The sequence below is a fragment of the Cryptotermes secundus genome, unplaced genomic scaffold (genome assembly GCF_002891405.2).
Source record: "Cryptotermes secundus unplaced genomic scaffold, Csec_1.0 scaffold388, whole genome shotgun sequence".
NCBI lineage: Eukaryota > Metazoa > Arthropoda > Insecta > Blattodea > Kalotermitidae > Cryptotermes > Cryptotermes secundus.
This window is the reverse complement of record NW_019721765.1, coordinates 394,779-408,452: the sequence shown is the minus strand read 5'-3', so window position 1 is coordinate 408,452 and position 13,674 is coordinate 394,779. Positions and strand designations below refer to the sequence as shown.

At 40.6% G+C, this 13,674-nt stretch overlaps 1 protein-coding gene across 3 annotated transcripts in view; it reads left to right on the top strand.

Moving 5' to 3' along the window:
• Positions 1-13,674, top strand: part of LOC111875687 (latrophilin Cirl) — a 1,027,517-nt gene that overhangs the window by 621,053 nt on the left and 392,790 nt on the right. Inside the window, exon 2 of one of the 3 annotated variants that reach the window (XM_033750174.1) lies at positions 8,262-8,341. The exons of the other annotated variants lie outside the window; for them this stretch is intronic. The gene's annotated coding sequence lies outside the window, so the exon portion shown is untranslated. The remainder of the gene's footprint in view (positions 1-8,261; positions 8,342-13,674) is intronic. 3 annotated transcript variants of the gene reach the window in all.

The window sequence follows — 13,674 nt, the reverse complement described above, 5'->3', positions numbered from 1 at the left end:
GCAGGAAATTCAATGTTTTGCTATTTCTAACATAATTTCTTGTGTAATCTCTCTTTTTACATATTGAAAAGCTGTTTGATATTTATCAAAAATGGCATTCTCTTGCTTTTTAAAACTGTAAAATATATGACTTTAGGTAATTATATTGAAATTATTCCTAAATAATAAATAGAATTAAATTTCCTTGTATCGAAATCTAATGTATATTTCTATTTTGAAGTGCGGCCCTGGACTATTATTTATAGGGCTGAGGTGGCCCTCTGTACAAGTTGAGTTTGACATGCCTGATCTAGACAATCCGCTCACAGATGGCGGTAAGGTTGTCAGCCTTACGCGAGTGTCACGGAGGATGGTCTGAAATATTGTTACCTGTATTTTAATCGCAGCACAGATGGACGCAGGTTTATAATAGATTCTGAGGAAAGAACAAAGTACCAAGTTTCTTGCAAACCGGAAAACACGCGTTAGATACCATGACGGATCTCTTTGGCTCCCACATAGTGCAATCCAGAATGTTGCCAGTGTAGTCGTGCTGCAAAACCAGTGTACGCGTTAAGTGTCAAGATGTTGCATGCATTTGCCTTTCTTTTCATGCCGCCCTGAAGACAGTATGTTGTTCTTGAACAGAAGATTTTAAACGCATTGTTCATTAATTAGATTAAACATGCAATTCCACATAGTAATTTAACCGTAATGTAAGGTGTAATTTTCATAAATAGACGCTGTTGGTTGGATACTGCCTTTGTGTTATCAACAAAGATTTGAAACTCCAATCATTTTTAGCAATATCCTCATGGAATTCAGAAACTCGGCTGGCAGTTATTTGAGATTCAATTCTTTCTTAGAAATTTATTACACAGACAATGAGAGACGGAGAAAGAGAATGCGGGAAACCGGTTTCCTTTATTCCCCAGTGCCGCCACGGAACCTGAACCCTGTTTCCAACAGATTAGCTGCTCGAATATCACGTGGGACATACAAATTTCTTACGATGCCATCCGTTTGATTGTCCAAGAAGTTCGATTATAATAGGGTGGTCCGTCGGCTTCAGCTCACCAAATGCATGAGTACGATCAAGTTCAGCTGGTAGAGGTAAAATTCGCTCTGTGCTGAACTACTTAAGCACTACGTCATGAAGGCGTATGGGGGAGTGGTTGTATAGACCCACGTTTTCTTGACGTAGGCACTAGTTGGAGGTGAGTGATCAGCTTCACGCCCCCACCGCTTTACCCCAAGAAAGATCTCCAAGTACCCACTGGAAAGGAGTCTGGTTGGGCACTGTAGCCGGTCTGAATGACACGAAGAAATGAAAATTCTTGCCCCCGCCAGGACTAGATCTCTGACCCCTTGATCGTCCAGCCCGTAGTCAGTTGCTATATCGACTGCGCTATCCCGGCTCTCATGACCAGCCGTAATAATTATATTAAATGTAAAAAACAGAATACATATTAATAAACCGTGTGACTTAAGGAGGTAAATAAATCCTGTTCCTTAGTTCACCACCCCTATTAAAGTTGAAATGTTATTATGCGAGGGTGTAAATGGATGAAGCCGTAAGTGACACTCAGCTTAACACTCATGAAATATTGAAATACTGTAATATGTTTAGGGAACGGCTCGGTAAACGCATCTCTTAGATAACAGCAACTAAAAAAACTGTGTTGTTGGGGTTTCAATACACGCAGCATAAATTTAACTGTTGGAGAAGTATCCACGGCAACGAACCGTAAAAAGCATAGCAACGGACGACTGCAATAACTGTACTGTTGGAAGATGTGAAAACACATAAGTGTATTAGCTCCAGAGTTTCCAGACATGGACGTTGCTCAGTTTAAGGCACGGGTAACGTGTACAGCAATAAGCACAATAGACCACTGTAGGTCGCGGTGTAAGGGCCGAGGAGGCCTACGCCTCATACATTCATTCATACAACGTGTACAGCAGCACTAGACAGAGACCAAGTACCTAGTCTGTCAAGCAGTAACGGCATTATGTATCCTCCCCATCCAACGCATTTGCCCCCAAGCCTCAAGACTTCCATTAATGCAAGTCAGAAGATTGAGACATCAGATAGGAGGATATGGTATTGTAGGACAATAATGTATTTGTGGTAGTGTATACGTTTTCAACGTTAATCCTGGGAACCAAATTTCCCCAATCACTTTTTTTAATTTCGTTGTTGTTCTTGTTGCTGTTAGATTCCTAGTTTATTTGTCGACTCTTGCACAACTGCATTCCTTCAAGAAATATTACAAGATTCATCACTGAAATTGCAGAAGGCCGTCCTTAAATCCTTTGTTGGGCCAGTTTCATTCATTTCATCTCAGTTAACATCTTGTAGTAACTCCAGTTCTAAATACAATAAACAGAAAGACAGGAGTTTTCTCTAGAAGTAAACGAGATACAACTAACTACAAGCCTGTGTTCGTGTCTAGTTTCCAGAGTCCAGGAGAAAATCATAATATGATAACTAATTAATACTTCGAAATGTGGCAAATTTAAAATATTTCGGAAAGACCGTTAGGAAACAGAATTACATTCATGATGAAGTTCAAGGTAGTGAATTTTATTTAAGCACATGGTGGAGCTATACCCCCTGTCCTCCATACGTCTTCATGGCGTCGTGCTTAATTAATTAAGCACAGGAACAACAGTACATTTCGTTTTTACCATTAGGCGCATTTTAGTTTGAAGAAATATTATTAATATGAAAATTTTATTTTTATCGTAAGCGTCACAACAGCTTAAATCTTAAATGCGAACCAGCCATGACAGACATTAATATATGTCATAATGGTTTGATATAATATTTTGGAATACTAATAACTACATAATAATATGTAATGGTGATCTCTAGTGCCCATTATTTACATTGAGCTGTAGCTGGTTGCCCATTCACATGATAAAAGCTGTTCGAATCGAAATACATCTGTGGTATATAAATAAATTTAGTAGCTACTTAAATGCATTTAAAGTATGTTTATTTAAGGGCAATTCTATAAATTATTATAAATATTTCTCAACACACAGATGTCTCGGTCCCCTGTTTCTGCCAAGATCTTCGTGTATCTAAAAACTTTATAGCGTAAATATCTGAAAAGTGCGTTCAGAGAGGGCTGATCGGCTGTTGGTAGCTAAATGTATGTAGGACAAAGTGGGAACTAACGACACAATCAAACATTTTAGCTGACATGGCGGTTGGAGTTGCGACGAGTTGCTCAAAGTATTAAGATATGGAACCAGAAAACCCAGTGCAACGCGGTCAATAACAGAACTTCGATTACTTAATAGCGAAGGTCTAAATAGTCACAACTAACAGAGGAACTATTGAAGACATCTATTCCTAGGTAACGCATACAGAAACAGGTTTCCGTTACTGAGGCCACGTAAACAATGTTCTCACATCAACGGAAAAGACATTTTGATGACAACAGAGAAATCAACTGTTGAACTCGATGTCCTGTGCTTTGTACGCCAGGAGGCACCTCAAGAGGATTACTAGAAGATTACGAGAGATTACTGGAGATGGGAATCCAGAAGACAGAATATGGCAGAAGGGAAAAGATAAACAGAAGTCAGACGAAGAAGTCAGAAGTGAAGTCATTATTTTATGTGGTGTAGTTACAGTAACCTTTAGAGTGTTATCATTGTTCGTGGTTACAGGAAGTTTGTGTTACAACTACGAGTAATTGTAGCTCCACCTGGTGAATACCTAATAAATAGATTCACCTAATCCGGAACCCATTAATTACTTGTCGCGTTTCCAGGATACATGACAATATCTTAAACCACTTGATAATCCAGTAATTCGTAAGAAATTAATCTTTTCCGTAATATATATGCCTTTGCTTTATGTATCTACCCGGAGTGCAGAGAAGCGAGGTTACTGAGAGAAAAATTGTTACAGGGAAACAGCGTTGTTATGTCTTGTCGGTTATTGTGACCCGTGAAATGTCAGATATATAAGAAGCTATCTCACAAACGAAATGAGTGCAGTTTGCATTGCTCACAAAACAACCACAGTGTAGGAGTTTGGGTTCTTATTGCGGTAGTTATGAAGAGTACTATCTTCTGGAATATAGCGCTGTGTAGGATCTGGGGTTCTCACAGCGGTGGTTAGGAAGAGTACTATATTCTGGGATATAGTGCTGTGCTGTGTAGGATCTGGGGTTCTTACTGTAGGATCTGGGGTTCTTACTGCGGTGGTTATGAAGAGTTCTGTCTTCTGGAATATAGCGCTGTGTAGGATCTGGGGTTCTTACTGCGGTGGTTATGAAGAGGTCTGTCTTCTGGAATATAACATTATGTAGTCCTTTGGAAGTCCTCCGACGTTTCGGAGGAACACATCGCCTTGTCTTCGGGATCGAAGAATATGCTTACTACCTGCTTCATGCTGGTTTCTTGCATGGCTTATACTTAGACCCTGAGGATGAAGGTGATATTTTCCTCCGAAACGTCGGTTGACTTTCAGCGGACTACACGGCGTTATATCGCAGGAGGTAGAACTCTTCAACTACATATAAGTTTAACGCGCCACAGAACATGTCTTATTATGTTCAGCAGGCAGTATTGACGTCACTTCTTCGGAAGTAAGTTCTAACGTGGCGGCGGAAAGATTTACATCCCAGGTACAGTATATTCAGAAGTCACTTGTTTGGCTATGTTCTCCTTTCCTTACAACGAACAATCCGCTTGGTTTGTGCTTCTCTAGAGGTTTTACACCATTGTTCTAATGGCGTTTGACATCATCTTGTGACCATTACAGAGCCAGAACATGCTGCGGACTCGTGTAGTTCTCTTGTCTCTCTTTCTGTCTTTGCTGTAGGTGAAAAAGATATTCACTTTAATTGTTGTAGCACAGGTGACGGCAGTGTTGTACGGATGTTCACCTCCCCTTACCTGCCGGGCTACATTCCAGAGACCTGCTTTACCTTCAGAGCGCCGTCAGCTGTAACATTATTCATTTCAGGGCTCCGAAGGGAGGTTCAATAAAGCAGCTGTTTGATCAATGGCGCACATGGTCTCTGACAATTAGAACGCTAGGATTATGAATTCGTATCCCGCTCGGGGCGTGTATATATCCCCACAAGTTTATGTGCTCTTATGCCTCGGTAGACCTCAGAATAGTCTGATTCCCAGTTAAAAGGATCCTACCGCATGTCTTCACGGATTAAATATAGAGAACACCCTAAGCTGTTAACGGAAGAAGGGGGTCTACTGAGAAAGAATAAAAGCGTTTTTTTTCTGTTCTTTAATTGTCTGCAGAAAATTTAGTCGCCACATGAAACTTCAGAGCTCTACAGTACATTCAGTGGCACTAGCATTGTTCCATGCAGTCGCCATGTTGGTATTCATTCTGACCCGGAATTGAAAGTACAAAGAGAGTGTTCCTCACTAGGTACGTGTTATTTTACATCAAGTTTGACAAAATTTGTTGGTTCTGGTTGACAGAATCTGCTGTATTCATTTTCATAACTAAATGAGAAAACAGGCAGATAGGGATAAGCAGCTTATTAATTGGGCTGAGAAGAAAGAATTGGAATGAAAAGTTCTTCATTTCGAAAAAAAAAAGTCTTAGATGATGATATGTGGAGCCACAACTGATCTTATGCTCGAAAGCGTGCCCCTCAATCTTAGGTTACGACTGAATGCACAGACCAGCATTTTGTTCTGCACACTTTGGATCCGGAGGGGGAGGGGGCTGGAGCAAGTGATCTTATTTACAAATTTCAAAGTAGCAAGAGCTGATAAGCACGGCCGTTTGGAATGAGACTCCGTGGAATCTGGTATAATTCACAATTTTAAAACGAATATCACGGTACTTCTGTCACTCGACCACTCAGATGTTGATGTCACGTGATTATAACTATATATCTTTGCTCTGTAGTTGAAGTTATTACCTGAGATTTCTGTCTGTGTACCAGTATCCCTTTGGTACTGCACCCAGAAATTTTAATAGCGCTAAATTAGAAACTAGGCACCAACCAGTTATTTTCGCCACAGCGTAGTTCTCTGCGGTATTTCAAGTAACCTTTACATTTCCCGACAACATTTTCTGCACGCTTCTTTCTCCTCACACCTTTCTAATTTTATTATATCCATGTATTTTCTTCACTATTTTATATCCATATACGTACTTTCTGTTTCCTTTATGTNATTTAATTTGCTTCGTAAGACATTTTTCACTTTGTGTAGTTCTTCAACCTGAAGACATTAAACTTATATAAAAGCCTTTCGTTTACATTTTCCTAACTTTAACGTATTTTGAAACTGAGAGACTCGTGTTGGCAACCTACTTCCAGATACTGCTTTTCCTATATTCATTTAAATTTCTTTACAATGCATCTATGTACGCGTATAAAGTGGATATGTACCGGTATTTTCTGTTACGCGTAGGATCGCGTGAGAAAGCAACCAACTGCCACAGCAGTTCAAGAAAGCAAATCTCTCAGATTATATTTCTGCAATATATACCGACAGCATTCCTCAAGAGTTCATGAGAAATTTTGCGAACATTAGAAAACGTTAGAAATCCTCAGCATTCCTTCTAAGGTTCTGTGACTGGGCGCATTTCAATTCCTGGTGCGTTCGTGTGAGATATTTGTTTGACTAATTTTCTGTGGGTCTTCCTTTTCCTTGTGACTTACCTTTTTACAAAATTCTACTTTAAAAGTTTAATAGAGGGATAGTACTATGTATACACATATCTTCTATATGTTTATATTATTATTATTATTATTCCAACGGAAGTTTCGGCATAAATTCTCGTTTTTGCAGATAAACATGATTTAACTATACACAACACACAGGTGAGACCAAAATAATATACGCTTCCTAAGAAATGTAGGAGATCCTTTCATCTGAGCATGCGCAAGATTAGTCATCGGGAAAAAATATTTCCTCTTGTATCTCCATCCCTCGCCCACATTCTGTCTTTTTTATTCCTTTCGCGTTTTGTACTTCTTCCCTCAGTTCACACCTATTTCTTTCCTTGTTTGCATGTTGTATCGGCATTCCTTTTCCCCATCTTTCCTTCCTCTTCTTTATATTACGGGCTGTAGTCTGTATAACTGTTGCAGATGATCCACCGACACCGACGATTAACGCCACGTCAGGCACTGCTGTAACTACTTCCTCTGAGAGCTCAAACAAATATTAATTGGCATTTGTTAAATCATGTACTTACTTGATATAACCTGAAAAACAGACGCGGTTTCTGCAGCAACTGGAGCTCACATAAATCACTTTTCCATTTTCATATCTTACATCTGAATTTATGTACTTTCATAATAATCTTTTACATCGAAGTATGGTATTCCTCTGTGGTCTAGTGGGCAGAGTTCGTATCTACAGTTCCAGGGGTCCCGGGTTCGATTCCCGTAGCTACCAGATTTTCTGAGAAGTAGTGGGTCTCGAACGGGATCCAATCAGCCTCGTGAGGATAACTGAGGAGCTCTTTCAAGGAAATAGCGGCTCCGGTCTAGAAAACCGAGATTAACGGCCGTGGGGATTCGTTGCCCTCTATCCGCAAAAGTTGGCACTAACTTCGCCGACAAGGGCGGTCGCTCCTTCTGTCGGTATAGTTCGCTTGCGGATTACAGGCCACGGAGTTTGTGATATTCCAGCTTTTTAAATTGTGAAAAATTTTCAAAGAAATTCAATTTTTCTCCCAAATTTGAGCACCTGTTCTAAGTACTAAGTTTCACAAACCTCAGCTCACACAATGCGGAATTAACATTCTTACAAACGAGTATGTTTGGGGTTGGTCCAAAATGGTTTAAAATTCAGAATAATTTCATTTTAACTCTTATCGTCCCCTGTTGTATCAGATTTCACAGAGAGAGATTTGTCTTACAGCAAGTGTGGAGACGACATAGAAAACAGATACACAATTTCATTCGTAACGCCTCTTTTATTCGTTGTGTGTGTGTTCTTTGTTGGGCAAGTTGTGTATAACTCGTGTTCAAGAAAATGCAGTAAAAATAATTCCTGACAAGCTCATCTCCCTCTGAATTAAATGAAGATCTGGCCCATTTTCGTACATCAATACACTGTCGGGAGTGGACTAAAGCACACTTTTTTTGTGTGTTTGTGACAGATGAATTACGATCATACAAAATATGTGCGAACGAAACAACAACCAAAAAAGGTGTTGAAATTCCTTATGCCGCAGACTGAAATCAACTTCCCACTGTCTTTGTGCAGTTTAACTATGGTAAAAATATTTATTTCATTAACAACGGAAATATTTGCTTTCACAGAACAAGACGCGGTGGCCTTGATGTGACTTTACTCTGCCCCTCGCCTGAGATACACTATCGTCACACTCTGAGACGTCACTGTAAGTACTGAAATCTCGTAATTTGAGGACTGTCCCAGAAGGTTCTGGGTTTTGTCGCTTTCGTCTGAAGCTCCACCTTACATTAATGCTTATTCTCTGTTGGTTCTAAAAGATTCTGACAATGGTGTATAACACTCAGAATTGCTGTGTTTTGGACTTCGTCCGGTATTCTAGAAATTAGAAAACACAACGTTGGGGAAACTATATCTGTTTCCATCCTCAGGTGAGGGGGTAAAAATAGCTACTCAGTTGAGTCCCTTAGGAAGAGCTAACCTCAATCACTGGTATATTCCTGTCAGAAGAATGCCGTCTACTGGGATGTGGCACCGTGTAGATCTTGTGTGAACCAACGTTTCGGAGGAACGTATCGCTTCCATCTTCAAGGCAGAAAATCCGCAAGCCAGAAACCAGCGTGAGCATGATTCACACAAGATTTACACAGCGCCATATCTCAGAAGAGTGCATTCTTTAAAGTCACCACCGCGAAAACCTCAAATCTTACAACCCCTGTCAGATTCACGCAGCTTTTTAATCACATGAGACCAGGCTAATTCGGCGGGTGATAACAAGAAAATATGCAATAAAAATTGTGCTAGAGCACGCACGCGCTTCCGGTGCATAACTTATCTGCTTGAATATAAAAGATCGTTTAATCTCTTCATTAAGCACTAGCCGATCTACCCAGCGTTGCCTGGACGTAATGCATGCGCATCGTTAGGAACTGTAATACATTGAAAGTTATGTTGTTCATCTTAATAATATTAATGTATAGAAAGGCGTTTACATGTGAAAAATTGGAAAAGAAATATCTAAAACACTATTACAGATAGGCACGTAGAGTAAGCAAGGTTCTTTGTGAGCTATATCGAACTAAAGAACAATTGTACGCAAGGACGAATCATTCTCAAGTAACAAGCAAAAGATTTTTTTTCGGGGTTCCAGAATTTTGAGGCAGTATTTAGATCTAAACAAAAAATGGGGCTTTGTAGTATCTAAAAGCTCCGCAGGGAGATCCTGTACCATCGTGCTGAATTCGGTTGCGGTGCAACGGCGTGGAAATCCATAAAGAACAAGAAAACAGACATATGCTGTTCTTTATACAGAGAAACATAATTGAAGAGTTTAGTTAAATCGGAGGCCGCGCCATAGCTCAAGCGGTTAGTCGCTGGCTTCCCACCGCGGCGGCCCGGGTTCGATCCCGGGTCTGGTCAAGTGGGATTTGTGGTGGACAAAGTGGCACTGGGGCAGGTTTTCTCCGAGTACTTCAGTCTCCCCTGCCACTCTTCATTCCACCAATTGCTCCACAATCACCCTCACCTATCATCTGGGGCTGGTACAATAGGCCAGAAATGGCCGCAGTTCAGGGACTTAGTTCCACCCCACTAGCAATAAAAAACAGTTAGTTAAATCGGCAGGGCTCCTAAAGTTTTATAACACGAAAGTTACGTGAATTCATTTATTCACAGCGCCTGGTCATAGAATTTCATACACTGTCTTCTGCAGGTGTCTTCACAGTTTAGACTCATGCTTGTTCCTTCTTCATAGATATCATTTAATTTGAATATCTGTATTTGTAGGTTCTTTCACCTTGCACTAAATGTAAAATTTGGGAGCAGTTTATCACTTTCCATTGCGCCGGGACGAATTCACCACTTCAATCTACAGTCGCCTATTTTATTATTTATCTAAGAAATGTTTATTTATTTCCGCGTATCTGCATTTTTATATTTATCTTGTCTATTGTTATGTCCATCAGCAGTTATTAACATTCTAATTTTTGCTGTCTGAGATTTTCTGGAATTTATGTTCTTTTTAGTCTAAGTTTCACTGCCATATAACAGTCTGGGAACTACCGGGGGTTTCCCCGTATCGCTCTCTCTCTGTCTCTATGGCTGTACAGCCCTTTGGACCTTTGCCCCCTTTTCCGTTTCTTAATCCTATACACCGTCGGTATGACTTCACGGACGGGGGATCAGCCCATCGCAAGGCCGCTACCCACACACAGAACAACACGAACTCAGAATAAACATACACAGACATCAGCGCCTCGAATGGGATTCGAATTCACGATCCCAGTGCTCAAGCGGTCGAAAACGGTTCATGCATTTAGACTTCGCGGTCGCTGTGATCGTGCGGGAACTGCCGTTACTGTATATAATTTAAGCTTTGGTTCTTTACTTTCTTTTCCTTTTTATGCTCTATTTATCGTTTCACTCATGTCTTTAAATATTTTTCTATTATATTGCAGTCTCCATCTTAAGAGATGTCACATCCTAAACGTTTGAAATGTTAAATGTTCAGGATATTTCACACTTCAAATATTTAGAAGAGAACGACATCTCTTGGCGATATTTTGCATATTTTATAGAAATTAATTACTTTCTTCCTGTTTCCAAATTGGAGCTACATCCTTTCTGCATCACCTCTTCAATTGTAGAACCCTAATGGTTTCTTGCCACAACAAACATTTCTTCCTCGTGATTCAAGAAGACTTACTTATCATTTTCTAATTGGGCACAGTCTCAGTAAATGAATCTTACAAATGGAAACTTATTTGATGTATTTTAGTAAAGCAAGAACTCATCACCACGGGAAATCTGCTTAATGTTACCAGACACGGGATTCAGACTGGGGGTAGGGTTTATTGAACATATAAAACTCAACTATAGCAATTATAACGCTCTCACTAATTTACGGNTTTTTTTTTTTTTTTTTTTTTGTTAAATTTCTGCTGGCCTTTGTTAGCACAGCAATTCCTGGCTTCGGCTTTCTCGAGCTCCACGACCAAGATTTTAAATTTAAGCCTCTTATACTTCTGTGCATGGCTTCTCCTTGCCCAGTACCACGTAGGCTACATATGGATTTATATTGTTGCGTCCTGCGTGGTTTAGTTATGTAGTCATACACGTCAGGAATTTTGAAAGCCACGTGCAATTCGGCGACCGGTGTGCACCTGTCAAGGTTCCCAATGGAGCGGACTAGTCTGTTATGCAGGCGCTGCTATTTCAAGAGGTGAGCGTCCGCCTCATACTCTCGGGTGAGACATGCATAAGTCATTACTCGGAGATTTTTAAAGCGTAAGTTTAATATTTGTACTTACACGCCCACTTTTGAACAGGGAATAGCTCCTTACGTACGTGCTCGAGGCCTTAGCTACTGTCCTTTCGACATGGTATCTCCATATCATTCTCCTCTAGAGGGTCACACCAAGATACGTTATTTACAAAGGGAATGTCTCGACCGTTTAGTTGTAATGCGTCGTCAGGTTCTTTAAGTCTACTGGAGAAATATATCGCCCGAGTTTTCCCTTCATTGATCTTCACCTTCCAGCGCTCACACCACGAATTCACTGCAGTGAGGCCGCGTTGCAGTTTGCAGAGAACACAACATTCATGTTTCTCTGTATCGTCCGCGAACAGAGCAAAATGAGATCCAGGTGCCGCAGGAACATAATTTATGTATGGACTGTACAATATTGGGACAATGATGGAACCTTGAGGCACCCCTGCCGTATTTTTCTTGGCATAGAAATTTCGCCTTCTACCAAGATTTTAAATTTTGTGTCAGTGAGAAAAGACGCAATTAGAGTAATGAGACTTGTCGAAAATTCTGATTCTTACAATTTATGTAGTAGGGCAAAGTGCCATGTTGTATCGAAGCCTTTCTCGATATCCCAGGAACACAGACATATTGTTGGCATTTACAGTGACGTGGTCCGCCAGCCTCTTACATGAAATGTCTTACTGTGATCAACTCGAAAGCTAAAATGACTTGCATTTCCTAAATTTATTGCCTCAGTTGGTTTCTCTCTACCATCACCGCTATATAGCCTCGGCACGGATGGCATAGAAAACAGCGTTTCCAGCAATGTCTTTGTTGCGTTCATATCCGATGTCGCGGAAACGTATACCCAGATATCACCTAGCAACGGACCATGTAATCATGACACAATATTCATTTCACTTGTATATTGTGGGCCAAAAGTGATGAAATACATATGAAAAAATGTAAAGGTGAAACTCTCCCTGTAACAGGCCGTTAAGGCCCATAAGGTTGTGAGACGTCGAGGCTCCCACATCTTCTAGACAATCGGCTCACAGATGGCGGTGAGGTTGTCAGTCTTTACCCCCCAGGAAGATTCCTGGTACTCATTTCTGTGGAGGTTGATTCGACCCCAGGGCCACTGTGCAGCTGGAAGGATTAGATCAATTGAAAAATCCAATGACCTGATCGAGAATCGAACCCGCGATCTTCCGGTTTGTAGCACAGTGTCTCAACAAACTACGCTGAAGGTTTTTTTTTGTACTTGACACAAATTTTATATCAGTTCTGGGAGAGCTTGAAATACGTATAAAAAGATAAATAGCTGAGGTCATTAAACTGAGATCGGTATAGAAACTCTCTCTCTCCCGCTTAGAAGATGCTTATTTAGCAAACAGCAGATTAGGCCTGTCACGGATTTCATGTCGCTTGACGAGGATTGAAATTCCAATTTAAGGGAAGTGTATTTCATTACGTAGATTGAGTCTGTACTGCTGATATGAATTCTGGTAATTCCATCACCGAATGTCCCTCTTGTAACTAAATTACATGAAAAAAAAATATGAAAGCCTACGTCGTTCCAGATATTTAAACTCGTATTTTATCCCTTATCGTCCTAACCTCCCTTCCCTTCCCCCGAATACAGCCCTAAATTATTCACACAGTGTTACCTGACATATGGATTTGTAAGTGTTTCTTATTCGGTATCAAGTTGAATTCAGAGGCCGCGCCATAGCTCAAGCGGTTAGTCGCTGGCTTCCCACCGCGATCCCGGGTCTGTTCAAGTGGGATTTATGGTGGACAAAGTGGAACTGGGGCAGGTTTTCTCCGAGTACTTCGGTTTCCCCTGCCAATCTTCATTCGACCAATTGCTCCACAATCACCCTCACCTATCATCTGAGGCTGGTACAATAGGCCAGAAGTGGCCGCAGTACAAGGGACTTAGTCACACCCCACTAGCAATAAAAAAAAAGTTGAATTCATAAGGCGATATTCATATTCTGTGTGGTTTCAAATACATTAATGAAAGCACTGCAATGTTTCAGTTAGACATCAAGAGTCACTTCAAATTTCAGTCAGTATACTGATGCAGATTTCAGTAGCAGTTGTATTATAGTGCGTTGTCTCGATACCGCAACCATAAAAGTGAATGACAGGCTGGAGGACTGTCGTTCAGTTCTCGTGAAGGACAGGGGTTTCCCCTTTGTTACCACACAGCCATGCACATATCCAATGTGTACCGGAGATAAAGCGACTGAAGCGTGAAGCTGGTAACTTATACGTTTATAATC